At 39.0% G+C, this 16029-nt stretch overlaps 1 long non-coding RNA gene across 1 annotated transcript in view; it reads left to right on the top strand.

The window, feature by feature from the left end:
• The first annotated feature begins 271 nt into the window (after positions 1 to 271).
• The window catches only part of LOC136007306 (uncharacterized), a 136541-nt gene continuing 120783 nt past the window's right edge, over positions 272 to 16029 (top strand). The window contains exon 1 of the long non-coding RNA XR_010609605.1: positions 272 to 333. This is a non-coding gene — a long non-coding RNA (uncharacterized LOC136007306). The remainder of the gene's footprint in view (positions 334 to 16029) is intronic.

Below are 16029 nucleotides of genomic sequence, written 5' to 3'. Positions count from 1 at the left end.
TACTGACTTATCATATGGTGACTTTTTTACTCAGAACACTTCTTCAACACCAAAAAGTGCTGCCTGCACAGTTAAAAATTAGCATTCTTACAGGCAACCGAAAATACTGGTCTTATGACAAGCAGCACGAGGGAACTGGGAGTACAAGAGGAAAACACATCCAGTAGTAATCAACAGCACTATTTCCATAACTCCTAACACCTGTTAACTGCAGTCAGGTGTTGGCACTTTAAATACCAGCTCTGAAAGGACTATTTTTGTTGGGATTGAGGGGCTGTTCATCTTAGGAAGCTGAAGGTTTAGGTGGGCTTTGCTTCATTCCAAAAATCTATGGTAAAAGAAGAGGTTTTTTATTTCTAGTAGTTTCTTTTGGTTTTTTTCCCCTTTCTTTCTTATCCCTGAGGGTGGCATGAGTGTGCATGTGTATGGGTGTGTATATATGTGTTTACCATAAAATTCTGATATTCCTGTTCTTTGATGATTTTGATGTTTGCTGGATTTTTTTTTCTTTTCCACTGAGGTAATGTTTAGTTTTTCACACTTCTTATTAGTCTCTCATAATGAAGCAGAATTAGCCTGTGAGTTTATATCTAGAAAGGAACTTTAAAGCTAAGTAAATGATATGCTGCAGATACCTCAGAATTGATGTCTTAGCCTATTTCTCTTGCTCTTGGGTAGTTTTATTGTGTGGGTGGTCAAGTTAGTTCATGTCTTCTAGTAATTGTCTTGTATAAGCTAGACAAGACCAGATTATCTTTGTTGTTGAGATACTAACTATGTCTTCTGACTTGGCTAATGTGACAAAATGGATGTTAGGAAGAACCCATGTGCTTGAAGAGTGGACTTGGCTGCCCTACCCTACGGTCAAAAGGGTTTTACCTGTGGGTGATGTGGTAGGCAAGTATCTCTGGGCTGTTCTTGGCTAACAATATTACTTCTGTGCATGAAACTTCTGCTTTTCTACAGTCTCATGAGCTCCCTTGGTCCTAGATTTGGCAATTTCTGAGATGCTGAGTTTCCTGTTTTGTGCTATCATTTAATTAATCTCTGGGGGCATAAAGTTTTATCAAGGAAGGTGCCACCTTGGTTCTTTAGGGAATATATGTTTCTGCTTTGTAGTACAGCAGTCATTTGTTCTCCTTGTTTTCTTTATTTTCGTGCAAGAGATGAAGGCAAGCTAGGCTGTGCCCCCACTCCTGGTTTTATTAGTAAGGTCTCTGATAATGTAAGGAGTGCATCCAGATTGCTAAATTTCTGACTTGATAGTGTTAATATTTTGAATATATGTAAATGAGTACACAAGAGAATTGTGCTCAATTCTTAAACTAAGTAACTAAAAAAATAATTTGCTTTAATCTTTCTTATAGTACCCCTATCTTAAATGTGTAAAATTTCACTGGTCTCTTCCTAGAGGTTAGCTAGTCCTAGTTTTAGCAGGACATAGGAGATGGTGGTTTTGGGCAAAGGCAATGTGACTTTTAGTGTGTTAGAGAATTTTAGTCTTATATCAGCAGGCTAGCATTTAAAGGATCTTTAGCAAAGCTTGGAGTTGTAAACCACTGAGCTGTTATATTGTAGGCATATTATGCAACAACTTCAGGTCCAAGTATTTTACAATTTTTATTGTTTTTTGAGACTAATGTATGTTTGTGTGTTGTTGCTGAATTAAAGAAACTGGGTTAATTCAACACACGCTGTTTGAAAATTAGTGGGTTTTTTTTTTTTGGGTGAGTAGGTTAGAATACCAATTGGGTGTCTGAAGGCTGCTGCATCTCTGATGGGGGTTTGCTAAATGTACCTGTAATGCAGATACTAAAACATACCCTTTAGTTCTGTAAACAGTCTGACCTGAGGGGAAGGAGGGAAATGTAATAATAAGAATACATTTAGATGTGTCAAAATTAGTGCTCAGGTGCTTAGCTTCTGGCAGTGATCTTGCTGATACAATCTGTAAATGCACTAAGTGCTTAGTGCTCTCATTGGTGTCAATGGAATAAAGGTGCTGTGGAGTGGCACAATTGTAAAATTTACTCTTCCTAATCAGACAATTACAATACTTTGTCATCCCGGCTGAACTTTACATGTGAAAGTGTATCTGCAAAATAGAAATACCATGTTTTTTTATAGACTGCAGCTGTGAACTTTCTAACTGGAGAAGAATGCAGTTGATTTGGAGGCAAAATGCGAGACTAATTAGAATATAGACTTGTGTTTTTCTACACACCCCTCCCTCACCCCACCCCACCCCTTTTTCTGCACCCGATTACCTTTTGTCCTAGTCTATATAACTGAGATATTGGGAAGATTCAATGAGGATTTTCCTCTTTCTGTTTATATTTGCGACCCAGCAGCTTACTGGCTTTTCTATAGCTGTTTGAAAGACTAAGACGCTTTGGTTCACGTGAGAATAGAAGATGTCAACTGTTCAGCAGAGTTGGGATACTTTCACCTCCCTAACTGAAGGCTGCCATATACTTTCAGCATGTTCTTGTCTGTCTGAAAAAGTTCACAGCTGGTTAGTTGAATGACGTGGAAAGGCTTTCCTCTTTCCTTATGCAGATGATGCTATCTAGTGACTTAGCAGTGGGGGAGAATGAGAATGACAAGATGCAAAGAGGAGTAAAATGTTAATTGAAGCCCCCAAAATGCCATGTTTGGAGGCTTCTGTAAGTTGTGATTCAAAATCGGAGAGAAAAGACTCCCGTTTCCTTTCCGGAAGCAAAATTCTTTTAGGTATGGCAGTGAAGTGGCTCCTTGCTCCATTGCCATAGTGTTCAAGTACTTGATTCAACACAGTTTCAGAAGTAGCTTTTCTTCAGATTGCGGTTTTGCTCCTCCTGAAAGACAAACTTTTTTGTACTGGCTCAAAGAGAATGCCTAAAATTGCTAGTTGCCTTTGAAAATCCTTTTTTTTTTTTCCCCACAGGTAATACAGATGCATTCTTGCTGAGTATTGTCTGTCCTTTTACAAGTGCATTTTTAAATTATGATTTCTTTCTAGTGGATGCTTAGTTAATGGCTTAGTTTCTTGGCCAGGACAAAGGTTTGTTTCCTTTTGTTGTTAGTTCTGTGTCATCACAGAAATAGACTAACTTTATTTTGAATTTGTCTTTCTTATTTTATTTCTTTTTTTCTAGACATATTGGGCTGAATAGCTGAACATAACAGATTATTCTATATGCTTTAGTTTCAAGTTTTTCATGTAGAATCCAAGTTCTAGCATCAGGATTCAATTAAATGATAGTTTGATTTGACTGAAAAATTAATGGTCCAGAACAGAAACCTCGTAGTATTTTTTGAAGTTCTTCTGTTCGCTACTCCTGTTTTTAATAGAAATCTGGACTCAGCCCAGCAACATAAAGCTACATGTTCTCTCATCAGCTAGACATACATAATGATCAAATTTAACACTGATTGTTTGCTTATTGCTCCTTTTGGCTACATAGGTATCATTCTGCATTCATAAAACTAATTCCCTGGCTATAAGTGGCACTATATTGACTGGCTGTGAAAAGTTTCTTGCTACTGTCTGTTGCCCTTTTCAGGAAATAATGATTTGCCAAGTACAAATCATATTCTATAATTATATGTCATCTTCAATGACAGCTTGAACATTCAACTCCTGTTTACGCTTGAATTGGACATATTGATTTTTCATTTTAATGATAAACAGATTGGCATGTAATACATTTGATCATACATCTGCTTAAAATGTGTTAAGATCACTGAATGAGAAAAAAGCTTGCAATGTAGGCTAGCGGAGGCATTCAGGCCAAACACAAAATGAAGTTGCATGCTACTCTGGGTAATTCATGCCAAAAGAGAGTGCAGTTCCTTTAATCTGGTACCCTTACAGGCATATTTATAATTTGCTTTTCTGGTTTGCTTTCAGTTTGTCTTTTGGCCAGAAGAGACTTTGCAGTTGAGAATACTGAGAATATTAAAAAAATAAAATAAAATTACTGTGGCTTTACTTGAAAAATGGTTTTGATTTTTGAATTTTGGTTTGTTTTCATAATCAGAATTGACTGCAAGGTAAAATGGAAATTGACCAAATGGTGCAGTTTAACCTCTCGTTATCTGTGCATTCAATTCTAAATGGTTTTCTTTTGGGGGGTTTTCTGTGCAGCTGTATAACCTTAACATGTTGGGGGAATGTATGCTCTACTGACTATATTAAAAATATCTTCTACAAAACTTCTTTTTGGATAAAGATGAAAGCTTCCAGGAATACTCAAATTTTTCTGATGGTTATGATCAGGAAAGGGTTTTGCTTAAACCCGTAATGTTTCTTTAGAGTGTAAGTAGATACCTTAAAAGAAATCAGAGTATTTAAAACATTGATGTAAATACTTGCTTCCGAGTGCACTACTTTTATCAGGTAGCAGGTACAAAATAAAAATATGTAGAAATGTGTACATACGCACATACATATATATGCACATTGTGTATGTGCGTACAGTCAAAGGCAAAAGACTTGTTAGTGCTCTGAATGCTTTGGATAGCGCAGTTTGAACCAGAAAATCGACTGTCATCCTTTGACAAAAAAACCCTAGAGAAAACTCACCCAAACCTATGGTGGAATCAACTGAGAATTTAGCAAGCATCTCGAGTGGAAAAAATACTGAAAGAATGCGTATTTTCAATAAAGACCATATGCTCTCTGCTTTGTAGTTTGTAAAACATGGAACTGAATGCATCAGGTAATTGAGACTTGTATTTCTGTGCTTTGTGTCACAGAACATCTTGAGGCCCTTCTCAGTCAATGAGGCCATAGCACATGCTCTGTCCTGAAGTATCTTTGTCCATGGTGATTTTTAAGCCTAGTTTTTCTTCTAGACTTCCATAATCTGACCCTTGAAGACAAGTGGTTCATAGCCTTGTACCACAGAAGAATGTATTTTTATTCTTTTAATAAAGCACAGTTTCAGAGCAGTAACAGTTATTTTGCTGCTCAAAGTCTGGTGAACCATGAATACCTGGTCACCCTGCTCCCCCCCAGCAGAGTCTGTCTTTAGCAGGCCTTTCATAGGCTGACCTTGGTGTGTGTTCAAATTTGGTCTTCAATGTGATGCAACGATTCCACTGCAAAGTCCAGGGGCACCAGATTTCTGGTGTTTATTCTCATAGGACTCCATGCTCTTTCCTTTGTGTCTTACTAATTCTTAATGTTTTTCCTTCATGTTCTCTTTGATCTCACTCACTTTTATTTTCAGGATGCTACTTTTATAAATACAGCTGTATTTGGTCATGCAAAGGATACATCCATGGTTAGGTTCTGCGGTCTTTGAGCATGGCCTGTCATGACTCTTCCTGTATCACTGAAAATACAAAGAATTTAAGACTCCACAGTGTTAGTATGCTCCTGTGTTCCATTCAGCTGCTACTGTGCAGAGCCTGTGAAGTGTGGTGTCTGTGTTTGACTTAAAAAAAAAAAAAATAATAATATATTTGTAAACTGAGTATTGATTAGTTGAGGTCAGTTAATAGGGAAGATGTAGAAAATGCTTCCAGAAATGTAGAGACCAACGGAAAGGCATCTTTTTCCATTCAAGTGCAAGCCTTGCACATTAACGAAACCCAAACAAAATCCCAGCTGCTGAAGGGAAATAAGAAGCAAGGAGCTGCTAGCAAAACTTGATTATATCATTCCTCTAGCCAAAATTCAGTACAGCAGTACATCCAGGACACAAACCCTTGCTCTGAGGGTGAGGCTCCTGTAGCACTCATTTGGGGAAAGCTGTATAAAAACAGTTGGCTCTCCAGACGATTGTACTATAGAGTTAATTGCTGATGTTCGCTTTTGTTCTTGACCCTCTGGTCAGAAGTTGGCAGGTCCAGTTCAGGAAGCCTTTTAACTGTAAGCTCTTGTTTTGTGTGTGTGACAGTAGGACTTGTCATGGTTGGTGCAGGTGAAACGTTTACCTAACTGTAAAGCAATTTCCCCCCCACCCCATCTTCTGCTTCTGGATTCCCTTGTCCCCACTTCTAAAACAGTGTTTTAAAGCACCGTTCTGCTGCTCTCAGACATTAGGGTGAACATTTTTCTCTCTAACCCTGAAAGCAGGCTACCGTTAAGTACTTTTTACTGCTGCCTATATGGAATGCGTGTGGAGTCCCATAGGGGTCTGTGCCCCAAAGAAGGGGTGGGTGGGAGTGAGGAATTCATCCTTAGGATCCACACCTCAGTTTGGTGTGCTTAACTGCACCAGTATATGGCAGAGAAGATAAAGTTAGGAAATACTGTATGTTTTCAGAGTATGTTATCAAGAAGGTTCTAGTAGGCAAACTGTATTTCTTCTATGTAAACATGAGAAATAGTTGTCACTGTCTCTGTAAAACTTCTTATATGGCAACTTGTTATATTGTTGTACAGGTTGTCTAATGATGTACCTTTATAGATTGCGTTGCTGAGAATGTGGCTCTTACTATCGTCACTTAGTATGCCAGAACCTGCATCTCCTCTGGGGTCTCTGCACTACTGGGGTATCTCTACTCATGCTTTCTATATTATAAATGTGATCTTTTTTTATTAGCCTAGGAGACACTCAGGTAATCTTTTCATCATTAGTTTTCAGTTAACATACAGATGCAAACCCACTGTTGCTTCCAAGATATAGTGGTGGTATGCTGTCTCTCTCAAGGAAACATGCTTTTCCTCCCAATCAGGTAGCTGAGTTGGGGGGGTGGTGGTGTATAAAATAGACAAGCTTTCAGGAATGTAAGCCTTCCTTCACTCTTGACCATATACAATACACAATTATAACAGATCCTCTAGGCACACAGGTCTGTTACAATACACTTTTACAGCAGTGATGTAGGCTTTTTAATTTAAAATATGAATTTAAGCATATAAAATAAGAAATGGTATCTTAAATTAGTTGTTAGTAAAATATATGTCAACTTGTCTCAATTTTCTCATTAGTGAAATATGTGATAAGTTACTGGAGACACAGACCCTGTGGCATTATTTATGTTAACTGATACACTGAAATAGTGTGATGATGAAAGAGACCTGGGAAAGGAAAAGGGAAAGCAGAACTTGGAAGCTATCTACTGAAATGAATAGAATCTTGACTGCACACTAGGTTTTAATTTGTTATCAAGTGTAGAAGAGGCATTTTGATTATATTAATAAAGAAATATAATAATAATAAAACCCCTCCAAACCTGGGTATGAATTTTCTTCTGGCTGGACTTTAGAATGTTCAGCAGCTGTTTTGATTTGGATTTGCATCTTGTCCTGGATGTCGAAGTTTAGAATTGCCATTTAAAATAGGGATTTTTTTTTTTTTCTTTATTTATTTCCTGTGACTACTCCAATTTTGGGAAAAGGTTAGGAGCTCCTTGGTGGGTAGGTGCCTGGCTGTTGATACATAGCTCAGCAAGGTAGAGATCTAAGTGCCAAATGTGAATAGCAAGGAGTCTGTACATCTTATTAAAATACCTTTGCCACCTACAAACAAAAGGATAGGAGAGGAGCTGCCTGGTAATGTTCCAAGCACATCCCAGCAGAGATGGAGGGGAGGAAGACTTGCGTCATACCTGATTGCTGGTGAGGGGAGGATTGAAATATGTGTTCATTGGCTGGGAGTGCCTGTTGCTGTCAAGAGCACAACCCTAGAAACAATGGAAAAAATATAATTTGGCTCTTGGCTTGTGTTTGGCACATAGCAATGATCAGGAATCTTGTTGGCAGACTGCTGTTCTTCTCTTTAGCAGAACCCACAAACATAATAGAAATGGGCTGTTGCTGGGAAAGTAAAGATGGGTGTTTGTGAAGGGCACTTAAAACTGGCCCAAGCTGAATGGCACTGAAGAGTTGAGCTCTTCTCCTGGTGTCTTGCTGGTTTTAATGTGATTTGGTTGTTACTTGAGTTGTTTGTTCCTACAGCCAGATTACATGTGGGTATTTGTAATTGTTCTCCCTGCTACTTCGTTTCTTTGTGGATTTTTATTTTTTGTCATGCTTGTGCACATTTTGTCTCTCCAGGTAAATTGTAAACTCTGAAGAGAGGAGAAAGGATTAGCTGTCTCTTCATAATGCCATAGGGTTAATCTCTGGAAGGTAGCTGGTCCCTGAGTTTAAAACATAACAAGACGACATCAGGTATGTGGATGGCTGGCTTCAGGGACACACACCCTCCTCAACTACAGCTGCCCTTTTTTCCCCCTAGGCTTTCAGAGCCAGCAGCAGCCCTAATCCTAATAGAGTTGATAGTCTCCTCATGTGCCATACTGTGGAGTGGGCAAATGCTTCCTCTGTTTGTTTTAATTTGTGGCTGAGCACAGTGAAAGCAGAGCTGTGCCTGCTGCTGCAACGCTGGATTGAAGTGCCACTGGACGTTGGTGCATTTGAAATACGAATCCAAACGTTGCTGCTTGTATCCTTTTCTGCTTAAAGATGCCTGCCCGTGTGTCTGTTTGCTCCCACTGCCTAATTCAGCAGCTGTGAGCTGCAGGCAGTAGCACATGTGCACTTGGCTAAAATAACCAGGCAGCCTGTCCCTTTGCTCTTGCCAGAGTCTCATGTTGTTGAAGTGAGCTTTTAGGATCAGGTCTGGCTTCACAATTATCTTTATTCCTTTGCTCAAGACCAGAAGGAAGGCCTCATCAGGTTGGCCTGCATTCTTATTATTTTCTGTATCAGGTTTAAAATATTGTAATTTTTGGAATTTAGTACAGTATCTAAGTGCTTCTTATTTTAACCTTACTATTGTAGATCAGGAAAACCTCTTTTGAAGACAGACTTTATTTGAAGGTGCACATTTTTATTTTTATTCTTTTAATCATGCTAATATACTGTATAAGTTTTTGGATGACCACCACTTTACAAAGCAAGAGCTTTTGTTCTTCAGCTGCCCAGTGCAGATTTACAAGGCAGGCAGCTAGAAATTCACTTGCCTTCCTACTCTCTTGAAACTGATCCCATGTGTGTGATTGGTACAAATAGAAATTTGGAAATGCAAATAGCATCTTTTAGAGAGAGACTGGACTGTACACCCAGATAATGTACTCTCCCATGTCTGTGGGCACAGCTTGTAGGTATTCCAGGCTGAGCATTCTCATGGCAGAGTTCATCCTGAGTTAAATTTTTATGGTTGAGTTATAAGCTCCTGAAATGACTTTATAACGGAAATGTTGAAAGAGCCTCAGGTTTAGGTCCTGGCACCGCTATAACTTTACAGGCATTTGGCGTTTGAAATAATGTTATCTAAAGATTACACTGGGATTTGTCCCCCATTTTCTAGAAAATACTTTAGGTGTGTATAAAATATAGTTCAACATAGTTCAAAGGTAAGGAGCTCGGATATTTACATTCCAATACTGGACAGAGCCTTGGGTGACATGGCCTAGTGTGAGGCATACCTGTCCACAGCAGGGGGCTTGGGACTAGATGATCTTAAAGTTCTTTCTAACCCTAATCATTCTATGATTATATATTCAACCACACTTTAACAAAGTGGGTTTTTTTTCCCCCTCTCATAATAGAGTTGTCATAAACTATGTATTTTTAACAATCTCAAACTAAATCTATGCAAGAAAATTCTATGTGGAATCTTGATTTTTTTACATATTTGATTTGGAAAATGTCCCATATGGTTAGGTTGGCTTTTTAAAAACCACTTACATTAACAGTGTCTCATAGCTTATTTTCCTTATTATTTAATCAATTGCCTTAAATCACAGTTTTATTTATGAATGCTTCATGTGTGAGGAAGATTTCCTTGGTGCTGCATCTTGTACACTGGGAGGAAAAAAATTAAGAGTTGTCCTTTCACCAAACAGGACAAACACTTGCAATATGTTTGGGTGCAGTGGAAGAAATTCTCCTGACAAATTGGAATGAAGGCAGGGCCCATAAGGAGGTTGTATTCCAGTGAAAGGATGTGTGTCCAATTCCTGCATCAGCCAGCTGTTGAGATGTGTGCTCCCTTGACATAAGGAACAGCAATGCATCACTGTCAGAATATCGTGCTGGTTTTGGGGGTCAGTTTTACTTTGCTTGGATGTTTTTAGTGACCAAAGCTCTCATGTAGAGGGATAAAAACAAAAGAACCAAACTATTTTTTTTTTCACCAAGTTTAACTTCTGGCAGTGCCAGGCTTGCTATTCCTGAGTGATAGTCTGTTCCCTCAGTAACGGGGACAATCTTTTGCAGGAAAAGATATCTAAATGCTCTCCTTTGCTTGCTGTAAATGATAGAGAACGGAGAACATGTAATCTGCCACAGGCTTCTGCACATGAGTTCAATAATGTGGTTGAATATCATCTCATTGGATGGCATCCTCAAGGAGTATGACAAAGACTGTACACTAAGTAGAGGCCTAGATGCTGCTGGCTGTGTTGGGATGTTTAGAATTCATTTTCAGATGTTACTACAGATTCAATTAACAAGTGCTATTTCATGCACTTTTTCCGTGCAGACTTTAGTTAAACATGGATGGGTGGCTTGGCAGGGGAAGAGGTAACATGGGTGATCCTGCAAGGGTCGTGATGAATGTCTATATTTCACCTTATTTCCACTTTCATAGCTGCTGCTTTGGAAGTAACTGCTAATAGTTGGGATGATATAGGTGGTTCAAAAAAAACCCCAAACCTAAACAAATTAATAATTCATTGTTAAGATTACTGCAGAGTTAAATATTGCAGAGATTTCCTGTGATCTGGAAAGGCTGCTGCTACAGCAAGGATTATCCAAGGGAAAGCCCTCATTAGTTGAATACTTAAGTGAAGTGTGAGCTGAACCACATGCAAATTTAGCAGTGTAATGTATTGTAGTGATAACATAATCCACTGAAGAGATGGGAATTGCCATCATTCTTGTTGGTGATTAATCACTTCCCAGATTATGGAGCAACTGTAAGGAAGTTGGTTATATCACTACTTTCACCAGTAAAACAAATAAGCCGAGGCTGAAGGAGTTATCTAGCTGTCTTTGGTAGGTAAGTGTACGAGAAGTAAGGGAGGATATTTGGTGACTTAAGTTGTGTAACTACAACTTCATACAAAGAATAAACCAAACAGCATCTAACTCCCTCATTAGTTTCTTTGCCTTTTTATCAACAAGTCTTAGAGATCTTGTAGGACTTACTGTGTTTAAAGACTAGATGTTGCATACTCTATTTTCTTACATGCATGTTTTAGAAATTTCCTTCTGCTTAGTTCTTGTAAATAGGTAAATTACCCCACTATCCATTAAATCATGGCAATCTTGCTCTAAAATAATTTGCTTGGGCAAGGGGAGACAATGTTGTCCACTTCAAGTTCTCCCCTTCCTCTATCCCTTTTTGTCAAACATCACTGAGATCTCCATGCTGTCATCCTGCTCACAAGAATCCTTTTTCTGAAGATTTCAGGTAAGATCTTGATCATTCTGAAGGTGCTGTTAAAGCTTTCCTGGCAAAGCTGTTGGTTTAAACTAATAACATAGGTCACCTTACGTTCTTACATGGCAGCATACTTCTAGGTTTCTAGAAGAAACTGGTGCAAACTAATAACATGGGTCACCTTCTCATGCTCTTACATGGCAACATACTTCTAGGTTAACTTGAGGCAAGAGTTGGGCGTCTTTTGTCGTGCATGACCAGCTTCTGGTCTCACCATGGCTATGTGCTTGGATGGGTGCAGTGTCAGTGTATACCTGTTCTGTGTCAAGCAGCATCATCTACTAGAGCAAGAACCATCTGAGCAGAGTCTGGGAGCAGTTCCTTTATGTCAATAAGGCACTGCACCAAATCAGTGTGGATCCAGCACTGTGCTGAGGTAGTGCTGTGCTGCTGGGAACACCAGCATCATGCTGTGTGTGTAGCTTTGCTGCTTTCTATAAACTGGCTTAAATGTCCATTGAGCATGGTGTTGTGTTGTGTTGTGTTGTGTTGCCTTGTGTAGACAGGTCCTGAATGACCTGCCAAATTTCTTGTAGGCTGGGGGGTAGAAGCAGCTTTATTATTGCATTTTTTGCAGATAATGGAGATGACAGCCTATTTTGCTCAAGGCTTTCCTGCAAGTTTCTATGGCAGAGCTAGGTGTTCAGATCCTTGGAGTTTGTTACCCATGATGACTCTACCAGTTTAATAGGCTTCAGATGCAGATACTTTGAACATCTGCGTGGTAAATTTTCACACCTACTTTCCCGTGCTTTTATTTTCTTGAGGGTGGAGTTATCTGGGGAAGCTGCAGATGAGGTGAAGCTTAAACCTAAAGAAGTGTCCAATAAAAATGATGGCAAAGACTTGTAAAGGTGACAGAAGTGAGATCAATATTGCAGTTAGATACGTGAGTGCCTTTTGGAAAATGTATATGTGGATGGTCGCTTCAGACAAATATCTAGAGAGGCATACAGATTCAAGTGTAGGAAGCATGGAGCACATCTTGAATACTGGAGGTATGTCTAATTTGCTTTCCTTAAAACCCTGAATGTGAATAATTTATAAGGGATAAAAAAAAAAGAAAAATATTTGGGCTAAATTGTGCATATGTTTCAGTTCATGGGCTGTTATTTACCTACTGTAGACTCAAATAATGAGTAACAGGGATACTAGAGACCAGCTGTCCTGGAGGTACTCGGGAGACTGCTTTATTCTCACTGTGAATTCATTCATTTCCTGAATGATATAAACTGATGATTTCTTCTCGATTTAAGCATGTCTAAATAAGTGCAGGAAATCATTCTGCAAACCATAGTGTTATGATACATTTTCTATCAACAGCTGAAAACATTTCCGAATAGGCACAAGTCTCTGAAGTTCTCGAGGTTTTGAGGAATGCCAGAATTGACACTAATCAAATTTTACTACTGCAATTTTCTCAAGATACTGTATGTGTTTGAGCAAAATAGTTTAAATTGAAGAGGGGTTAGCGAAAGATTTGCAAAGAAGGAGTTGAAGTCAGGCTATACATGCTTTTCCTGCTAGGAACAGGAATTTTGCAGGGAACATTTGTCTAACCAATGTTAAAAAAAACTACTAGTGGATTTTGTTTTATAATGATGGATGAGCAGCTAAGAATGTTAGTCCAACTCAAATGTGTCTTCGTACCTCCAGTGTTAACATGAACTAAAATCTGAATCTAGTACCTGAAGAGAATAATCAATATATTTATTCTGCATCCTATTTTAAGAACAGGTTGAAATTATATTTTAAATTTATTGAATGTGGAGGAATTTAATTAAAAATTAACAAAGCTCCACGAAAGATATGATGCATATACGAATAATACTTGCCAGTTTAGTAGCTGATTGATAGGTATTTGGTGGAAACATACAGATGAGAGGGGCCAGCATAAGGACTTGAACCTGTTGGAGGGAGTCCATAAGAGGGCCATGAAGATGATGAGAGGGCTGGGGTACCTGTCTTATGAACACAGACGGAGAGCTGGGCTTGGAGAAGTCTCTGGGTAGACCTTATAGCAGCCATTCAGTACCTAAAGGGGGGGCTACAAGAAATCTGAAGAGGGACTTTTTACAAGGACATGTAGCAACAGGACAAGGAGGAATGGCTTTGAACTGGAAGAAGGTATGTTTTGTAAAGAATTGCTTCCTAATATCTAATCTGTGAGGGTGGTCAGGCACTAGAACATGTCCAAAGAAGCTGTGGGTGCTCCACCCCTGGAAGTGTTCAAGGCCAGGCTGGATGAGGCTTTGAGCAACCTGTTCTGGAGGAAGATGTCCTTGCCTGTTGCAGGGGAGTTGGAACTAGATGATCTTTAAGGTCCCTTCAACCCCAAAACATTCTATGATAGTAAGATATTCTAGCTCTTTTTTTTTTTTTTTAAGTATTATTTTTTTATTTAATGCACTGAGGCTTTAATTTGTTATTACATAGTTTGTCGCGAGTCAGAATTTTAATTAAAATACCTGCTGATTTGGGAACTATAACAATCACCTTTGATGGGACTGGTGCAGGTCTCTGTAGAGGGCTAACAGAAAATACCAAACATGACAACCTGAGTTGCATTGGAGGGTAATATGAAATATAACACCTTTTCAGCCTTCATAATACTTGAATGCCTCTTATTGGCTTGTAGAATTTTATCCACCATTTCAAGTGTCCTATGAGTGCATGGTTACTGCTATTGTACGTTTTGTTTCGAAGACATAACTACTAATGTTTGCAAACATGTGCCTGAAATTTTATTGCTAAATCCAGAGATGGGAAAGAATAGAATTTAAAAACATTGTGTTTGGATAATTCTGTTAGCATCAACTCTAATGAGAATCTTCTTGTGTGCAGTCTAGCAGTTATCAATTCTGATCCTAGAAGGGTTTGCAGGATCTCGTAAATGCCTCAAATAGAGCCAGCAAATCTCTGCAGCAGCAGGGATGCAGGAGCAATCTTAAAACCTCCTGCACCTGCCATATGTGTCCAGTCACTGCAGATCTGAGTAGGAAAAGCTTGCTGGATACCTGTGGGAGGGCTAGGCACACTTGTGCTCCTGCTGCACATTATTATGTCTGTGTCAACATATTGTATCTGTTGCTAGATTTACATGGTGTTACTGACAAAACATACTCTGTTTGTGTTGCCTGTCAAAGGCCTCCTGTTTATTTTTTTCCTAGATGAAGTCTTTTGCAAGACTGCAGAAAAGATGGGCAGACAGGTCACCAGCTTAGCTACCTGTTAGTGTGAAGTAGCTATAATGTTGGCTTAACCCATGCCTGGAAGACTCCTCTATTGACAGAAGGTCACTGGAATGGCACTCCTACTGCCTGAAAAGGCTTCTGCATTCCTGTTCAGTGTAAGCACCCTTTCCTGAGCAAAAGTGAGTCGCCTGTAACATTTCACCAGACTAGGAACTCCTGGCTGCCAGAACAGCAGTCTTGAGTCCAGATGAAGTTAAGTGTCAACTATTGTGGCTGGGACCAGCTCAGGGATGAAGAAGAGCAAATGTCAACACAATAGAAAGCTTCTATTGCTATAAACTTTCTCCTGTGAGGAAGCACAATAAAAACAGACTTAGGGCCAAGCTCTCTACAGCAGAGATCTTGTCATAAAATTTGATGTGGTGGGGATGAGTGGCAACAGCATAAAATAGAGTGACAGGATAAGGCGGGGAGAATTTACATCAACTACCTTGTATACCTAGCTCAGACACATACTATACTGGTCGCTTTCTATTGTATTTTTCTTTCCTTTGCTTCCTGATTATAATCTATCTGATCCAAAGGAATACAAGCCTTAAAAAGAAATGCCAGTGTAAGGCAGAGAAGCAACTAAGTACTAGTACATATATATATTTCAGTACACAGATATAATACCAGTTGCTGAATGAACAACGGTACAGGCAAAGCTTCTCTGGAAACATCATCTGAGATCTGAACTTTCACCGACTTGAATGGTGATATGGTTTCATAGTGCTGAGGTTAACATTGTGTATTAGAACCTGTAAAACTTCTGCACTTCTCTGAAAGGTGTTTGTCCATCACCACCAGGTTAACTGCTTTAGATATGAGGCTGCTTTTACTGCTTTGTAGACAAGCAGCAGTCTACTTTCTGACAAGCTGCCTCTTAGTGCTTCGTGAGACAAATGCAGTTTTTCACAACTGGCTATAACACTACTTATTTGAAGCTTTAAAACATCAGTTTTACTGAATGTGGATTTTATTGTTCAAGCGTTGGCAAAAAGCAGCCATTGATGATTCATTGAAGATAAAACTTCCAAGTCTTGCAAGGGATGTGGACTGCAAGATGCAATTTTTTTTTTTTTCTGGGCATCTTCAGCATTTTCCACCTATCTTTTAGTGATAATCTAAATATTCAGCATCAATATTGCCGAAAGTCAAAATTTCCTGTACCAGCTCTGTAGCAGCCACTCCTTCAACACTGTTGGATGGGAGAATATGGAGCTGGGGTTGCCCAAATAAGCCAATGGGTTTTTGATGATGTGGGGGTGGAAAACAATTAATGAAAAGAAAAAATAATCCTATAAGGTATTAGTGCATTTTCCCCCTCTTAGAAAAGGAGGGACATAGTCCAACTTCCCCCTTATCAAAGCAAGTAATTCCAATAACTTCGAGCATTTAATATG

This window comes from Lathamus discolor, chromosome 1 (genome assembly GCF_037157495.1).
Source record: "Lathamus discolor isolate bLatDis1 chromosome 1, bLatDis1.hap1, whole genome shotgun sequence".
NCBI classification, from domain to species: Eukaryota; Metazoa; Chordata; class Aves; order Psittaciformes; family Psittacidae; genus Lathamus; species Lathamus discolor.
The sequence above is the reverse complement of the archived record's forward strand: the minus strand, read 5'-3'. Positions and strand labels throughout refer to the sequence as shown.